Genomic DNA, 19,362 nt, shown 5'->3' on the forward strand with positions numbered 1-19,362 from the left:
ATCCGCCGAAAAGGGCTGCGAGTTCCTGCGGGTGGGAGAGCCTGGTTTCACTGATGGCTGCTACATCCACATCATGAAACCTCAGGTCGTTTAACAGGTGACCCTGTTTCCAAGGTGACCCGAGGCCTCTCACATTCAAGCAACCGATTCTAAGATTTGCCATGTTTCAAAAGAAAAAAAAAAAAAGGAGAAAAAAGGCTCTACTACTGTTGTTGGTGGTGGGGGGGTGGCTCCCTTGTGCTTTTGCACAGGTGCTTCAATAATATTTTTGTAAAGTTTCTGAGAGAAACTTTTCCCTAACGATCCCACATCGTTAGGGAATATTTGTTTTATTTCGTTGTAAACTGTTTTGTTTATTTTTATTGTGAGAATGTGTGCTGGTGGTGTGTTGTGTGTAGGTATGATGAAATCTGTAATGTTTGTGCTTGTTTTGTTTTTCAAATACTCAACCAGTTCCTGGTTTCTTGTATTCACTGCTGTAATCGTGTCTGTAATTGTGTCTGTGTTTGTTTGTGTCTGTGGTAGTGGCAGTAGTAGTGGTGTCGAAAGTGTTGTTGTGTTGTTGTTGTTGTTGTGAGTGTGTGTTGTTGTTGATTGTTGTTGATGTTGGGAAGTACTATTTGTTCATGCTTCCCCTGTAAATCTTTTTGTTTTTTCCTCCTTTTCTTTTTTGGAGGTACTATGTTCCATTCTCCTTTGTTGGAATCAGAGCTCGCACAATCCGAGATCTCTTCATCCGGCAAAGGAATGGTTGAGGGGTCTACTTCAGTAGCAGGATGAAAAGTTTTGGTTCCGCCGGTATCGGTGGTGCCGCTGCTCCTGTTACTGTTGATGTCGCTGCTGTCGACCTTCGACGAGGTACTGTGTCGGTGTTTGGTGGTGGTTGTCGGTGTTGGTTGGTGGGGTTGTCGGTGTTGGTTTGGTGGTGGTGTCGGTGTTGGTTGGTGGTGGTGTTGGTTGGTTGGTGGTGGTGTTGTTGTTGGAGGTGGTGTGTTCGTCTTGGTGTTGGTGTGGTGAGGTGTTGGTGGTGTGGCAGCCTTTGGTATTTCGTGCTGTTTTTGTTGTTTCTGTTGTTGTTGCTTGTGTTGTTGTTGTTGTTGCTGCCTCTTGCTATACTCCTCCATTCTTTTTTGAATGGGGCAGTCCCTTTTCAGGTGGCTTTCGCTACTGCAGAGGAAACATTTTGGCTTTCGCCCCTCTACAGTAACATTTAGCCTGGTCCCATCCAGTAAGATGACAAAGTCAGGTATGGCATTGATGTTTTCCTGCTGGATCTGTACCAGCAGTTGAATACCCATGCCTGACCAGTTCTTTTCTCGTACCCTCCGAACATTCAGAATAGTGGCAGTGTCCTCTATGCCATAGAGGACAGCGCCACTAGCCATGAGATTTTCTGTTCGGGGGGTATTGTGCTATAGTTCTTTTTTGTACCTTACGCCCGAGGTACGTCGGGACGAGGAACAAATGTTCATTTTGCAAGGGCGAAATGGCGTTCGCCCTTGCAAGCTCCTCTGTTGGGAAGCGAACCTCCACGGTTCCAAATCGCTTCCCTCTTGTCACATAGCTCTTCTGGCCCCAAATGGGCTTCAGAGCCATCTCTAACTGTTGTGGTGTGGCGTTAAACAATCTTTTAGTTTTCTTTTCGAAAACTTTATAAAAGATTGTTCTTTTGTTTGTCTCTTGTGTGAGTTGTTGAGGTGTGTTGAGGAAAACACTGTTTCCCTCCTTTCTCAACAAATCTTGTGCCATTTTTATGTCCTCCATTGTTATTTCTACATCTTCCGAAATTTGCTTCGCAGCAGAAGCAAAATCGTTAGAGACTTTTACATTTTTTTGTTGGTTCTTTTCTGTGTTTGTGTCTGTTATAAGTTTCTTTACCTCCCCCTTCGGTACAGCATCACTTGTTGAAGGCAGAGGGGGGAAATCAAGAGTGACGTCGAACGCGACGTCCTGACTAGTATTCCCCTTTCGAACGGTGCGCGTGCTTTCCGTTTCGGAAGGAGGAGCTCTGTTGCCTTTTACGGCTTGAAATGGGTTGTACGTAACCCGTGACGTTGTTTTTTGTTCTTGTGGAGGGGGTGTTGTAAGAAGGAGGGAAGAGCCAGCAGCTTGTTTTAAAGCCATTTTGTAAATGTGTGTGTGCAAAAAAAAAAAAATGTCAATTTCAATGTAATAAACAGCAATTTCACCCCGAAGGGGCAAAATTTCGCCCAACCGACGAGCTCCGCAAGAAGCCGGTCGGTTTGGCTACAAAAATATTAAAAAATATTCAAACCTATCAATAGATTTCCAATGAAATTGGTGTCAAATTCACGGAGCTCATTCACGTACGTCCATCGGCGTCAGAAGGAATAATAATAATAATGATAATAATAATAATAATAATAATAATAATAGTCGTCGTCGTCGGCGGCGGCGGGGGGGGGGGAAATTTTGTTTGATTTCATTATATATTGTTTTGTTTATTTTTATTGTCAGAATGTGTGCTGGTGGTGTGGTTTTTGTTGGTATAACAAAATCTGTTATACTTGTACTGGTTGTGTTTTTCAAATACTCAACCAGTTCTTGGTTTTTTGTATTTATTGCTGTAAGTGCGTCTCTGTTTGTTTGTGTCTGTGGCAGTGGCAGTAGTGGTGTCGAAAGTGTTGTTGTTGTTTGTTGTTGTGAATGTGTGTTGTCGTTGATGTTGTTGTTGATGTTTGGAAGCACTATTTGTTCGTGCTTCCCCTGTATATCTTTTTGTTTTTTCCTCCGTTTCTTTTTTGGAGGCACTGTGCTCCATTCTCCTTTGTTGGAATCAGAGCTCGCACAATCCGAGTACTCTTCATCCGGCAAAGGAATGGTTGAGGGGTCTGCTTCAGCAGCAGGACGAAAGGTTGTTGGTTCCGCCGGTATCGGTGGTGCCGCTGCTCCTGTTGCTGTTGATGTTGCTGCTGTCGACCTTCAAGGTACTGGTGTCGGTGTTGGTTTGGTGGTTGTTGTTGTTGGAGGTGGTGTTGTTCATCTTGGTGCTGGTGATGGTATTGGTGGTGTGGCAGCTTTTGGTGTTTCGTGTTGTTTCTGTTGTTGTTGTTGTTGTTGTTGTTGCTGCCTCTTGCTGTAAGCCTCCATTCTCTTTTTTTTTAATGGGGCAGTCCCTCTTTAAGTGGCTTTTGCAGCTGCAGAGGAAACATTTTGGCTTTCGCCCCTCTACATCAACGTTTAGCCTGGTGCCGTCCGGCAAACTCACGAAATCTGGGACCTTGCTGATATTTTCTTGCTGAATTTGAGCAAGAAGCAGCACTCCCATCCCCAACCAGTTTTTCTCCCTCACTCTCCTGACATCCAGAATGGTGGTAGTGTCCTCTATATCACAGAGGACAGCTGCCACCAGCCATGACATATCTAGTTCAGGGGGGGGCAAGGTCAATCTTTATTTTTGTCACTCTTCGCCCGAGGTGGGTTGGGACGAGTAACAAACTCTCAGTTTGCAAGGGCGAAATGGCGTTCGCCCTTGCTTGCTCCTCTGTTGGGAAGCGAACCTCCATGGTTCCGAAACGCTTCCCCTTGGTTACGTAGCTCTTTTGGGCCCAAATGGGCTTTAGAGCTATCTCTAACTGTTGGGGTGTGGCGTTTGTCATTTTTTTCAGTTTTCTATCGAAAACTGTGTATGTAATTGTTTTCCTGTTGGTGTTGTCAATTACATCTTGTGGAGTATTGAGGAAGATGCTGTTGCCATCCTTCCTCAATAATTCCTTCGCTTTTTTTATGTCTTCTAAAGTTATCTTAACTTCGTCCGAAATTGCTTCGCAGCAGAAGCAAAATCGTTGGAAGTTTTTTCATTTTTCTCTGTGTTCATGTTTGTAATAATTTTGGTAATGTTTTTCCTTTCTCCTCCTTCCGTACCAAAGCATTGGGTGAAGGAGAGGGGGAAAATCGGGAATTACGTCGAACGCGACGTCCTGGCTTGTATTCTCCTTTCGAACGGAGCGAGTGCTCTCCGGTTCGGAAGGAGGATCTTTGTTGCCTTTTAAGGCGTGAAGTGGTGTTTGGACGAGTTGTGTGTGTTTGCGGAGGGAATGTATTTGGAAGGAAGGACAGCCAACTGTTCGCTTCATAGCCATGTTTTTTTTGTAATTTTCAAAATGTTTAAATGTTCAAATGTTCAAAATTTCAAAACGTAATTTCACCCCGAATGGGGCAAAATTTTGCCTAACCAACCAGCTCTGCAAAGAGCTAGTCGGCTTGGCTACAAAATTATTAAAAAATATTAAGACTTATCAATAAATTTCCAATTAAATTGGTGCAAAAATCACAGAGCCTCCGGATACATGTCCATCAGCGTTGGAAGAAATAATAATAATAATAATAATAATAATAATAATAATAATAATAATAATTCGTTTTATTGGGCACAAGGGCTGACAAAAATCAATCAAAACATGTAGGGACAAAACACAGAACGAAAGTTACAAAGGGTTTTGTCCGTCTGAAAAAAATCCGTGTAAAAATGTGCAATAACAACGAAAATATGTAACAAGTAAAAACTCCCAATAGGGGGGGGGGCGCTTCGAAAGGTTACTCGTGGAAAAACCCATAAAAGCCACGGGAGCCTGGTCAAAAGGGAGCGGAGTGGGTGGGTAGAAAGCACCCTTTCTCCTTTTAAATTACCTTTTTTTTCATCACTGGTGTATTCTCAGAATTGGAAACCTCCAGACGCTTGAAATAATTGGACTGCCCTGCTCCTCTCCGAGCGTAGGCAGCGAGCAGTCTGAAAGCACCGCCGTCACTACCGTCTACGTCGAGGACCACCAACTTACCTTCTGGATCCAGGAAGACTGTCCTTATTTTCAAATCCAGGCCCTTCCGAAACAACACCGCAGTACCACCACTGCCCGCTCCCGGCTGACACGGAGATAGAAAAATCTCGTATCCGCCGAAAGGGCTGCGAGTTCCTGCTGGTTGGAGAGCCTGGTTTCGCTAATGGCTGCTACATCCACTCTATGAAACCTCAGGTCGACAGGTGACCCGAGGCCTCTCACATTTAAGCTACCGATTCTGAGTTTTGCCATGTTTTAAAAGGTTAAGAAGGAGAAAAAGGCTCTACTTTCTGTTATTGGTGTTGTTTGGTGGGGCGGCTCCCTTGTGCTTTAGCATGGGTGTTTCCACCAGGTTTTTGTAGAGTTTTTTCGAGAAATTTCTCCCTAACGACCTGACGTCGTTAGGGGATTTCTCCTTGATTTCATTATATTTTTCTTCATTTATTTTTATGGTGAGAATGTGTGCTGGTGGTGTGTTGTGTGTTGGTATAACGAAATCAGTAATTTTAATGTCTGTGTTTTGTTTCAGGTATGTGACAAGTTGTTCATTTTTTGTGTTTATAGCTGTTACGGTGTGTGTATGTGTTAGTGTGTGTGGCAGTAATGGTGGAGAAAATGTTGTTTGTTGTTGTGAGTGCATGTCATTGATGTTGGGAAGCACTATTTGTTCGCGCTTCCCTTGTGTGTTATGTGTTTCTTTTTGTTTTTTTTCGTCTTTTCTTTTTCGGTGGCACCGTGTGCCACTCCTCTTTCTCGCTATCAGTGCTTGCACAATCCGAGCTGTCCTAATCTGGAAAGGGGACATTTGTTGGGTCCGTTTCAACAGTTTGTCGAAAAACAGTTACATTTGTTGGAAACGGTGCTGTTGCTGCAATTGTTGGTGTTGGTGACGGTGCCGGTGCTTCTTTCTGGGTGGTCCTTCTTGGTGTTGGTGTTGGTTGGTGGTGGCTGGAGGTGGTGTCGCTCTTCGTGGTGGTGGTGATGGTGTTGGTGGTGTGGCAATTTTCAGTGTGTTACGCTGTTGTTTTTGTTGTTGTTGTAATGTCTTCTTTTTCTCTGCTTCCATTCTTTGTTGCAAATGGAGCAGTCTTTCTTCAGATGCTTTTTGCTGCTGCAGAGGTAGCATTTTGGCCTTCGCCCCTCTACAGCAACGTGCAATCTGGTGCCGTCGGGCAAATTTACACCGTCAGGTATGGAATTTATGTTTTTCCTGCTGGATTTGTGCCAGCTGCTGCACTCCCATACCTGACCATTTCCTCTCCCGCAGCCTGTGTACTTCCAGAATAGTGGCAGTGTCCTCTATGTCATAAAGGACAGCTGCCACCAGCCAAGATATACTTAACTCGAGCACCTGGTCAATTTTGATTTTTGTTTCTCGCCGACCAAGGTATGTCGGTACGAGCAACAAACTTTCTGTCTGCAAGGGCGAAATGGCATGCTTCCTTGCATCCTCCTCCGTTGGGAATCGAACCTCCATAGCTCTTTTGACCCCAAATGGGCTTTAGAGCTATTTCTAGTTGTTGTGTTGCTTATTTTTCTATATTTTCTTTCGAAAATCTTGTAGATGATTGTCTTCCTGTATTAGTTCTTGAGGAGTATTCAGGAATACGCTGTTCCCTTCTTTCCTCAATAAACCTTTTGCAGTTTTAATTTCTTCCATCGTAACTTTTATTTCCTCCGAGCTCTTCTTTGCAGCGGAGACAAAACCGTTACGATGATTTTCATTAGTGTTGTTGCTGGTCATTACTTGTCTTTCCGCCTTCTCCGGTACTGGAGCATTGGTGGAGGGAAGAGCAGGAAAATCTTCAATGACGTCAAAAGTGACGCCTTCTTTTGCATTGTCATATTGAACGCTTCATGTGCCGGCACGTGCTTTCAAAATTTTTTTTGTTGCCTTTAAGGTGCAAAATGGGCGGTTTGGAGCCATTTTCGAAATTGTCTGTGTTTGTGGAGGGTGTGGTGTTTGAAGAAGGGAACAGCTAACTTCTCTATTCAAAGACATTTTTTGTTAAATGTGTATGTTTGCAAAAATTTAAAAGTTCAAACTGTAATTTTACCCCTAATGGGATAAAATTTTGCCTAACCAACAAGCTCCGCAAGAAGTTAGTTAGCTTGGCCACACAAATATACAAAAATATTTAAACTTTTTACAAAATTTCAGGCAGAAATGGTCCAAAAACTTATGAGCTTCGGGAAAACACGTCCGTCCACTTCGGAAGCTATAATAATAATAAGAGAGTGGTGAGAGAGAGAGAAAGAGAAAGATATTGCAGATAATATTTACGCTTCCGCAAATATGCGGTGGTTTCCTTGAACAATTATAACTGGGAACCGCAAATAACTGGGGGTACACTGTTTGTATATATATATATATATATATATAATATATATATATATATATATATATATATATATATAGGAGGTGTACTCGCAGAGCAAGTGATTTGATCTGAGATCATGTGCTGGAACAAAAACAATTGCAGCGTGGAAGGAGTTTCTTAAATGGCTTACAAACACCTTCCACGCTGCAATTATATATATATACTATTTACATTATTTACATTTGACAGATATTTGTCCTCATCTTGCTTGTTGTTAACACAACGTTTCGGCTGATATACCCTCCAGCCTTCATCAGGTGTCTAGGGGAAATTTCGAACCTGGAAATTCTCTTTCATAAGGTATTTTTCAATTATCATCGCAACCTAGAGTTTCCCCTAAGGTGTTATGGCGGTTTTTAGTTTTTCTACCTTAAGCTTTCTCTTAGGTTATATTATTTTATTTGGCTTTTTTTCTGAGTAAGGGATAATATAATGATTAATGTCACTTATACTTAAGTGTTATCATTATACCCAAAACCCTAACTACAGTATATAACATCATAGAGACATATACACATGAAACGCTATGAATATTAACGACATATATGTTGAATATTTTCTTCGTGTCCTTTTAACCGCTATAAGAAAACATAAATTAAGGATTACAGAAATGCATACTTATTTATGCTCAGTTGAAAAACAAACGTGAAGAGAAACATTTTCTTTTAATTAGTTTTATTATATAAATATAACATTTTATATTATTTACAGTAGGAAAGAAAGATAATTTTGTCGTGTAGAAGAACGACTATAAATTCATTAACTAATTCTTAATTCTAACTAATACATTAATCTACAAATCAAAATAGACTTGTGATTAACATTAGACATGGCATGAAAATTACCGATGTCTCAAAAGAGTGAGTGTCGTGAAGTTCAGTGACATCCAACAAACACTGAAGTTTTTCCCAAAATCCAGGGTTTTTATAACTGCTCAACTTGACTTAAAAGAATCGAAATCCATGACAAATATTCTTTACGAAACTTTTAGAATCTTTATATGAGCAGTTATATTAACCAATGGAAAAAAAAACGAAAATAATAATTCTTCGGCAAAGACATTATGTCATATTGCCAATTCGCGCCATATTTCAAAATGGCTAAAATGTTTATTGCTACAGTATCGTTACATTCCGACTCTTCCAACCCTTTATAGAAAGATGCGGTTGAACCACCACTGCTGGCATTGCCCGAGCGACGGAATAGCAGGTAAACTATGTACCTATGGCGGTTTGGTTACTGTTAGTGTAACGCTACTTTTATATGTTTCCTATTTGGAAATAGATAATAAATATATTTTACTCTTGAAGTAGGAATATATATTGATAAACACGTCACTTATAACTTACTTATAAGTGTTATCATTAAACATAAATCCTGACTCCAGCTACATAAACACCATAACGAGAAATATATTCTCTGAAACGCTGACATTTTATGTGTGCATGTATGTCAAAGATAAATAAATTTGTGTTCGTTTAACCGCTATAAAAAAAGTACAGTTTCATAATTACAGAAATAAATTTCATTAACAAGTTGAAGAACGTGCAGAAAGAGAAAATAATTACTACATTAGTTTACTTATGTACATTTAGCATTTATAGTACAATTGGAAAGTAAAGTCATTTTGTCGTAGAGAATTACGACTTAAAATTCACACTAGCTAATCCTTCACACTAACTACTAGAGTTCACAACAATTCAAATAAGTCTTGTTGGATTTTTATCATAGACATGGCATGAAAATTAGCCAATATCTCAAAGAGTGAGTGTCATGGAGTTTAGTAACATCCCACAAATGCTAAAGTTTTCCCCAAAATCCAGGGTTTTTATAACTACTCATCTTGACTTTAAAGAATGGAAATCTTATAAAAATATTCTTTTACTAATTTTCAGAATTCCTATATGAGTAGTTATTTCAACCAATGGGAAAGCGACAATCATATTTCCTTGGAAATACGACATTACCTCACATTACCAGATGCCACAAGTTGGCTCCACTATTTGAAAGGATGCATGCTACATAGCCAACTTCAATCTACGATAGAACCAGGTTTCCCATCCACCGAAACCAGTGAACTTGGGAAGCATCTGTTTCACAAGCAGAGACCACACTCGTTCACTCGTTCACACGGTTCATAGCAGCAAATAGAGCATTTCACAAGCGGTTTCGAGCCCCTCCACAAGAAGCGGAAGAGCTGTCTTTCCAGCTTGATTAACCATGAATCAGAGCAAGGAACAACAGTTAGGCGGTAAATGATGACCGATACGATAAACACATTGGCCACCTCCGCGCTCCCTTTCAGGGATAGCTACCACTAAGACCAGGTCTTGATTACGTGGGTCATGCTGCTCGAAACCTCAGCCCAGTTCTTCTCTGTCTGGATGTACGAACCAAACCAGACCCCTAATAACTTAATCGGACCCTCCGTCCAACGTCTCACGACACTGTCAGGAGGCATTGACTTAGCCCTCCTGGTGCCGAGCTGCAAGCCGACTGACTTTTCACGATTAATCTTTGCTCCTGCCACCGTCTCGTAATCCTTAATGACCTCATCTACTCTCTGTAGGTGCTCCATTTTGGTCACAATGATAGTGACGTCATCCGTGTATGCTGAAACCAATTTTACACAACCTGGCTCTCTCGGGATGCCACTTAACTTTCGCAGCAATGGCTCAAGAGCCAGCACATAGAAAAGTGGCGAGAGTGGTTACCCTTGGTGAACTGAGCGTTTGATGCAGAACGGCTTTGACAGAAAACCGTTCACCCAAACGATGGAGTCGATGTTGTAATATACTGATATGGTCCACTAAGGAAGCCAAGACCCAGGCCGAACTGTACAAGAACAGACACCAGGTAACGATAGTCAACCCTATTGAAAGCTTTTGCTTGGCCTAAATGGACCAGTGCCCCCCTTGCCAGGTTTAAATCCCTCTAAGGTGTAATGCAGAAGGTGGAGATTATCCCGAATGGTTCTGTCAGGAATGTCACATATGTGTGCCTCCCCAACCAAACCATCCACGACACACACCAACTTTTTTGCTAACACTTTGACCAAAATCTTAAGCTCTCTGTTTAGCAGAGTGGGCATAAAATTATCAATGGAATACTCCTTGTCCGTGTTCTTTCTGACTAGCGTTACCACTCCCCGGCACAGAGATCTGAGAATATACCCATTCTGCTGCCAGTTCGTATAAACACTTGCCAGTAGGTGCCCGAACAAGTCTGGCATACTCTTGTATAACTTGTAGAGTAGACTATCCATTCCTGGCGCCCTACCCATGCCGCAGTCCATCATAGCCTCTACCTCTTCTTAGGGTGTGATCGGCCCTTCACAACACTCCGTATCCTGCCGCAAAAGACGCGGCAACCCGGCGAGGAAGTCCGTTAGGTCCCTCCTACTCTCCGGCCCATTGCTTCCTCCAAAAAACTGAGCAAAGTGTTCCTGAAAGGTCTTGCATATTTCCTCGGGTTCGTTTGTCAACTCACCTTGTTGGTTCACCAAAGATCGAATTGTGATATCATTGGGTTTCCACCACTTGGGCTCATCCAGCGGCCCTGATTCCCTCGCACCCACTGCACCAAGTCTAGCTCTGACAATGCACCCCATGTATTTGATTTCGAGGTGCTGGTTTAATTCCAATCTCCTCGCATTTACCTGGGATGCAGAGTCATTCCTCATTGCCTCCTCTACGGTCTTAACTAGGTCTTGTTCCCTCCTAGTCACTTTAGCCACTTATGCTATATTTAATAGACCCATATTTAATGGCTTGTTTGAGGGCATACCACCATTTGTTGATTATAATGGTTCCAGTTAATGCCCTCTGTATTAGTAACTTAATCCATATTCTGTACTCAATCGCCAAAAGGGACATATTAAGCTTCCAGTAGCTGGAACCTCTACTATATTGCTTATCTATGTCAAGCTTACAAGTGACAGGCTTTTGATCACTGTAGCTAACCAGGTGGAACTGTGGATACTTAGCTATATTTCTGTCTATTTTTCTAATTAAAATCCTATCTATGTATGACCTGGAAGACCCGTCCACAATGGAGCGTTCGGGAATTCCTGTCTATATGGATTTGGTAGATGAAAGCGACTTAGCAGATCCCGAAGGCAAGGATTACATTTCCTATCCTTGTTTGAACCAATATAATCCACACGTGCATCGCAGATTGTGTTATAGTCTCCTAACAAAACTAGTGGATGTAACGTACCCAGAAACTTTTTCAGGTCACGAAAATACTTACTTTGACCAATTGAATTGGGTGCATAAATTGCAACCAGTCTGATAGTCTTGCCACAACTGAACGTCAAATCCATGTCGACCAGCCTATCTTCTGGGTAAAAAAAATTAACTTTTTATTTGAAACCCGGTTTCTTTTTATTAGGACCAACACCCCAGTTCTGCCCGTAGAACGGCTTGGAGAAATGAATTTCTCGTAACCGTCCAGGAGCGGAAGCAGCTCTCTTGGTCCCTTTAACCAGGTTTCAGTAGCAACAATAACATGCAAATTACACGACCTGATGTCATTTAGGAAGCGCTCTTGCTTACAGCTCGACGTCAGGTTACGCACATTTAAACAACCCACATGAATACTCAATGCAACCTACCTTAATCAGTGGTAAGAGGTGGATTCTCATTCACCACTTTTTCTTTGACATGGGCTTGCAGGGTTTGATGGGTTAGGCCGTCATAAGTCTGCAGAGAGTAATCTTTCTGCAGTGGGCCTTTGTCATGGTAAAATTCTGACTTTAATCTGCGATAGTTTTTTTTGTCGATTTTATAAATACCAAAGTCTTCAGTTGAAATTTCGTCGCCCGTTTGGCAGTCGGGATGACTGCTAAACGGTTTAATAATCTCCTATTTGATGCTTTCACAGCCATCATATTTTCGCTTTTCTTTTCTGTAGTTGTTTTTTTTTTTGCCTTTTTATTTTCCTGAGTGTTGGTGGGTTTTGAAGAGGAGGTTTGGATGATTTTTCTTTTTACAGGTGTCCAACCCTTCTTTTCTCTCCTTCCTTGTTACTGCTGCTTTCCTCCTGAGTTGTGTTGATGGTACTGCTGTTATTGCTATTTCCTTCTCTTCTTCCTCATCTGATTCTTCTCAAGGAGGGTTACATTCAGCCCTTATGTGGCCTACCTTGCCACAATTAAAGCATCTAGGTTTCCTTCCTTCCGCAGAGACGACCAGTCTAGCCTCTCCCCTCGAATGACTTCTGGAATTTCTTCCAATGTTGGGGGCTCGGCTTCTATTAGAATGTTAAGGCTTTGCCCCTGGCAATTTTCTTTCTCTGTAACCGTCGCTTAGATGAGTGTTATCTTCTCCTCCAAGTCTATGGTTGTGGCTGCTGCTAACCAGCATATAGATGGGGAGAAGAACTACCTCTTCTGTTTTTAGCGTGTTAGTGGAGTGGTATCTTGCTTTTTCTTCAGTTGCAAACCTTCGGTCGTTGCAAACTTCTTGGCTCTTGTTATATAAGTGATGTCTGACCATATCGTTTTTAATCATTTCCTACCGATTCTTCTGACACTTTGTCGATCGTTTTGTTTTTATGCTGTAAATTTTGTATATTATCGTCGACTTATTGGTGGTTTCGGTTATCATGGTTGGATGCGCCTCCTTGACCTCTGATCCCTCCTTTTTTAAATTATCTTTGTACTTGGCAAGTTCATTCTTTTCAATATTTAGTTCCTTTTTTTTCACCAGACGTCGCTGCAAAACTCAATTTTTTCAGTGACACTGCCAGCGAATCTTTTTTTTTCTGGTGTCATGAGTGACTCATACAGAGACAAACTGGGCATATCGAATAATTTTTCTGACTCCAATGAGTCATGCAGTAGATGGCCAACGCCGAACAAACAATTTTTGGAGCTAATACCTCACAGAAACATTGGCTTTACACCACAAATATTTCACAGTTCAACAATAATTCCCCTTCACGGGGGAATTCACAATAAGTTGTTTTCAAAAGCAATAAACAGTTTTTAACAAGCAAATAACAAAGTACTCCAATAAATCTTCAAAAATGGTTCGCTTCAGTTTCAAATAGCGCAGTAAAATATAACTCCAGAACACACACATACACAAAAGCACGTCTCCTCTCAGATCAGCGTCAAGTTCTTTTGTTTCTTTTTGAATGCACGGAACGATGTCCACATCACACAGACGTTAAGCTGAACATATTTTCTTTTTTGCATTCAGAACAACGCGCAAGAGCAGCCAGGAAAGCATTTGTAGAAAGGCGAAAACTTTTCCGTTCTTCTGTTTCGGACGACCTAGCAAGTGCATTTTGAATGACATTTTGTGACAGTCTAACGGCAGTCTCAAAGAACGACTCATTAGTTCTCCTTTGTTTTGAGGCTGAAAAGTGGTCTGCATGACGACTAAGACGTGGCCTTTTCTTAGGAAGCATGGCGGTAGTAATGTGTTATTAAAAAAGCATGTAGCAAAACGAACACAAAGAGAACGACTAATTAAATACGTATTTGAATGGAAATAGTTAATTGAGCAAAGTAGTAGCTACATTTTGAAGCAGTCAGTACCAAGTGAATACAAGAATGTAACTCAAATGGCATTTCAAACCTGTAGGCCATTGCACATCAAAGTTATGCACAAAAAGCAATAACAATGATGACATGACGCGTATGTGAACAGGTGAGCAGCGTTCCACCAACAAGGTCTTGTCGTAAACATGATTGGATCAATTACTGAGGATCTCACGCACAGGTCAAAAGGCCATGCTCGAAAATCACACTATGGGCATAATGGCGCACGTGTGTGTTCAAGTGTGGAAAAGGGGGAAGGCGTGAATTGGGCGTGTGCACTTAAAAGGGGGAGTGGTGGACATTGTTTTGTGTGATTACTTAAAAGTGAAAAATTGGAGGGCATGGGCGAGGGTGCAGTCGAGGGTGTAAGGTTGACACATTTCACACCACGAGCTTATGGTACTTATAAAGGGTGTGGACATTTGGGCGTGTATGTATCATGTGTATGCTAAAAAGTGTAAAATCTTTTCTCCTGTGCAAATTTTGCTTTTTTTTTTTGCAAAACGCAGGTGGGGTCCCTTCAGTTTTATTGATTTTTCTCCTAGAAGGGGCTATCCCTAGGCATCGGTAATTTCCCATTTAATAAAAACTTTTTTATGAAAATCAGATGAAAAATGTGGAAATGCATAAAAAGCATACACATACACACACATTTTGAGTTAAGGCACCAATATTTACTTGAAAATAGTAATCGATACAAATACGATGCTATTGTATAGCTTCACTGCGTATATACTAGCAAAGACGTGTGTGTGCAACAAACATGAAAAATTTGTCTTACCTCTAGGAAGAACATTCGATAAATGGACAACCTAGAATCGATTAATGCAGGACCGGTTTCTGATTCTTCAAATACGTTTGACAACATAAATTTGATCGGTCTTCATACAACTATGTAATCCATTTCTCCCGTTTTATCTTGTTGACATCATTTATCGCCATCTTTTGTTTTCTGTGACTTATTCTCCTCTCCGGTTTTCCCGTTTTTTCCTCCTCCTCCTCCTTGTTGGTTTCTATACATTTTTTTAAGGGGAGAGACATCCACTTTTTTTGTCTTTTTTACCTTTTAGCAGTCTGACCTTACGTGTCCCTTCTCGCCACACTTAAAACACTTCGGTCTTCGACCTTCCACCGAAACACGGGCACTTAGTCCCTCCACTATAAAGATTCGATCTGGCCTTGAATCCAGAACCTCATTTGAGGCCAGTACGACAATTTCCAGGGTTTGACCTTTCAAATTAATGGTTTCCTCCTTCTCATTTGTAGTATAGTTATTTCCTCTTCGGCGTCACAGATAACCGCAGCTGCTAGCCATGACGCCTCGTACCCGATTGGTATCTCCTCTATCGTAATTTTTGCTGTCCTCCTTCCTAAATATGTCGGAAGGAGGATTATTTCGTCATTACTTAATGTTTGAGTTGATAACTGCTTTGCCGTTTCGGCATCTTTAAAATGCGCCTCCACTGTAGCGCTTCTCACTCCTTTTCCTATGTACACAACTTTGTCCCATATGGGCGCCAGACACTTTTCCACTGTTTCATTTTTTTGTAGGCATTATTTTCTTTTCCTTTTTGCTGTAAATTTTATAGACCACCATTTTAGATGCCAGGCTTTGTATAGTCTCTTGTGGTGGCAAGAGTCTAGTGTCACTTCCCGACTTTTTTATTAGATTTCTGAATTTAAACAGTTGTTCCTTTCCATAAAGTTCCATAAAGTTGCCTCCAATGGCTACTGAAAAACTTGGTTTTTCACTTTCATTTGTTTCAACACTTCCCTGCATTGAGGGAAATTCTTATTTGATTTTAAATGAAATTCCATTTTTTGATACAGTATTGTCTTTACAGACAACAACGTAAAAAAACACACACACACACACCTTCTGTCACGAATGACAAAAGTAGAAAAAAATTTTTCACCCTGTATCGGGCAAAGTTCACATTAATTAACAATTTTCTGCCCCGTAGGGCGAAAACGCCGTTGTAACGATGTCGAACGTTTGATTCACACAGGAATCCACAAAACGGTATAACGATTAACAAAAATCACCAACTGAAAAATAAGACTCACACTAGCAAAGATTCCAGCAGCAAACGATGTAGTGATGAGAGGCAAAAGTCAATGACGTGAATGGCTCTAAGTCTAATTGACTAAAAAGCAAAGCGTAGGGTTAGCAAGCTGTTTTATTAATGGAACGTTAGACATTCTAGAAACTTCCAAGAGAAACGCTAAGTTTCTTGAATAATTAAGAATCACGTCTCATGACACAGATGCTTCGAGAAACTTAGTAAAGGGAGGTTACTCTATAATCTTTCTTGCAAGGGAGATCATTCACCTATTTAGCCACATAGACCACTACATTCTGAAGGCTAGCCTCTGCTTGTTTTGCTCTTCAAGCTTTCTAATTGGCTTTGCTCGGTGCTGTTGTTGGTTTTCATATTGTGCATGGGCAGCTTATCTAGTAGCATTTTACTGAAAGCGAACCTGTCATTCATCAGGTATCTTTAGTTGTCTATGGGTAGCATGACTGGTAGCTTTCTTTTTACGGCGACTGTCACGTTCATTATCATCCTCAAATTTTGTTGAAGCTGTATTCCTAGTTTTCAAGTAAATTGAGTTTGGTATGTACTACATTTTTTCCATCATGTTTTTCAGTTTCCTGGGTATCATCGTTTGGCGTTGTTTTAATCACAATTTTTATGTCGTCGACATATTGAGAATATATTACCACAGGTATGGATTTCTCCATTAATTATCGTTTGAGCTGCCTCATCCTTCATACCATGAAAAGACTTATGCCTCCAGCGATCTCGACTTTGACAGAAGCACCATCTCTCCTGAATGTTTGGTTTATTATAAATATGTGGCCATTTAGTGTCGTTTTTATGTATGTACCAGCATGTCTTATATCGTTGCAGTCCCTTGGAGTATGGTTGGTTTACCACTCTGTTCCATCCAAAATTCATTGATAATAGTGGATTGTCCATTTTGTTCTGGCCCTCTATAGTAAACTGCTTTTAGGTCTTGTTTGTGTGGCTATACATTAGCACTTGTAAGTTTTATAAGACCTGGCTCATTGGTAATGACATTGTGAATCATTACTGCACTCTCATAATTCATCTTCACACACTTTTCTATACAAATATCAGTAATGATTGATTGATACAATCAGTACGTGCTTCGTTTAATGGAATATGCAAGATCATAGGTGTGGTTGCTGTCAGTGATTCTACTGAAAAGCTTTCCAACACCATCGTAAACTCCAGAAGTATCTCTGTTAGTGAACGGACTACAAACAACTTTCAGACCACCACCAATGACGTATTTACATAATATGTAATTAGGAATGATGACAAACCTTCCGAATGCCATTGTGAACTCTCAACTGAACCTGCCCGACATATTTTCTCAGAATAATTATACGGTATAATATGAAGACCAACCTGAATCATTTGACTTGTTTTGTAGTAACTCTTGCACAATAATAAATTTTGTAATATCTTACATAATGTGGTTGCTTACGAGCTTTGGACCAAGACGAGTATCTTTTTTAGTGGAAGATTTCTCTCTTGGCAAGTTAGTGCGGCACATGTTGTAGTGAAACATTGTATATACGAACATATACAATAAGGCTAGAGATACAATGTTACAAGGCAAAAGGATATGTCACATTTTCACTACAAAATTATTAAAGGTATTGCCAATTATATTGGATCTCTCTATATCACTGGTTTGTAGATTATTGTTCCTGCAAAAAGGAAAAACCAAGTCTACTCTAGTGAGATTTGTAGTCAGAATGTCGAGAGATGTTACAAAATGCTACAAAGATACTTAGTCCATTTGCATTATTAGTTAGATATAGGGTCACATATTTATGTGGAATTTTAAACTATTTAAATCGTTTAGTATATGACTGGTATATACTGACCTTAAATGTATGAAATTTGAACTCAGAACATGAAGATATATAAAATATAACGAGGCATTTTTTACTCTGTCTATTGTGTTACCTCACTGTTATCAGAACTAATATATCTAATGTAAGAATCATTGACTTCACATATTTCATGTTTGGATGCAAATTCGACTATGATATTGGTTATCTGAGGTTTGTGAATTGTTGATGGAAAAGAGGCTTTTGGGTTTTTGTAATATCTCTTAATTGTAACATGTAAAATGTTCTATTCTTTCAAATATACTATACTGGTATAGTATAAATCGACGATTTCGAGAATGAGCATTCAGTTGTTCGATTAATTAACTAAAGACTCGCTCACTTTGCGTGTAAGTGGTTGAGTATTTCACAGACATGTTCATTTGACTGGTTTCCACGCAATTTCCTTCTATCCAATTTAACTAAAATGTCTCCAGTCGACCAGAGGTAATCATAAAGACACTTGGTCAAAAGGACACGCCGTGGATCGAATCAAAGAGCGTTTCATTGCAAACTGAATTGCTTAGCTCATCAATCATACCTGAGTTAAAAATGCTTGAATATCAATAGGGTCGCTTAATGTTCATTCAAATATAAACCAAGCATAACAGATTCTATAGAATAAAGCAACACTAGTGAACAACAGATATTCAAATAAATTTAACACGAATTAAATATATGCAAAAGCCGTAAAACTTTTTCTCTCCTAAACATCAAACTAGTGCACCCAGACTGCAGAATAGTATTCATGTTACCAAAAAAAAAAAAAAGAAAAAAACTCAATATAGAAGAAAACATCATTCAGTATGCAAAATTATCGACCAATTTTTATCAATATATTACAAAAACACTAAAATTAACTTTTCTATCAACAACTAATCACAAGCTTATAGACTGAATAAACTTTGTAATGCAATGAGGAAGTAACTCTAACAGTTATATTTTCCGTCAGTTGACCAAACATATATTTGCAACACTGGAAAACAGTATAAAACAAACCTTGACAGGAATACATTAGTTGTCAATAAAACGTTTCTAAACAGAATTTCATCCAAACCTGATTTATAATGTATATTTTTATTTTCCGAATTTGTAGATTAGCTGACATTATAGAAGTTATCTTCGTTGTTTATTGTTGTGTAGATTTTAAACACACCTAGGAGACTTTTTGTCTACTGATTTCATAAGCAGTTAAAGTTTATTGAAATTCTTTAGCTTATTGCAAATTATGTGTGAGATTACTTAATTTGTATTTAGCATGCAGAATGCTCACTTCCGTCAGCTTTATTGTTGATGTTAATAATTAGTATAATTACGATACATATGTGTGTGTGTATGTGTGTATGTATTTATGTATGTGCGCGTGCGCGCAAGTCTTGCCAAACGAGTAGAATGTTTTGCTGAAGAGTTCTAATAAAAACGAAAAGTGTCTTGATTTTGCAAGTTAGGCTTAAAAAAGAATGTCACTACCATCTGCATTAATTTTTATTTTCCAAAATTTCACTTAGCTCATATTATTAGTTTTTTTTCCTTGATAGTTTTTAGATTCTAACCTCCATACTGACGTAAATTTAGTCTATGAATTTCATAGATAACCTCAATTGATCGAAGTTTTTCAACTCATTATAATTATATTACATATGTGAGATCCTTCCGTACATAGAACTCTTCTCTGGAGTACTTTCCTTCAGACTTATTATT

At 39.8% G+C, this 19,362-nt stretch overlaps 1 long non-coding RNA gene across 1 annotated transcript in view; it reads left to right on the plus strand.

Annotated features, from left to right (window-relative positions):
* The first annotated feature begins 335 nt into the window (after positions 1–335).
* Positions 336–19,362, plus strand: part of LOC118767270 — a 19,354-nt gene continuing 327 nt past the window's right edge. The window contains exons 1-3 of the long non-coding RNA XR_005003174.1: positions 336–346; positions 13,721–13,723; positions 18,586–19,362. The exon at positions 18,586–19,362 is cut by the window's right edge and continues 327 nt beyond it. This is a non-coding gene — a long non-coding RNA (uncharacterized LOC118767270). The remainder of the gene's footprint in view (positions 347–13,720; positions 13,724–18,585) is intronic.

The sequence above is a fragment of the Octopus sinensis genome, linkage group LG20 (assembly GCF_006345805.1).
Source record: "Octopus sinensis linkage group LG20, ASM634580v1, whole genome shotgun sequence".
NCBI lineage: Eukaryota > Metazoa > Mollusca > Cephalopoda > Octopoda > Octopodidae > Octopus > Octopus sinensis.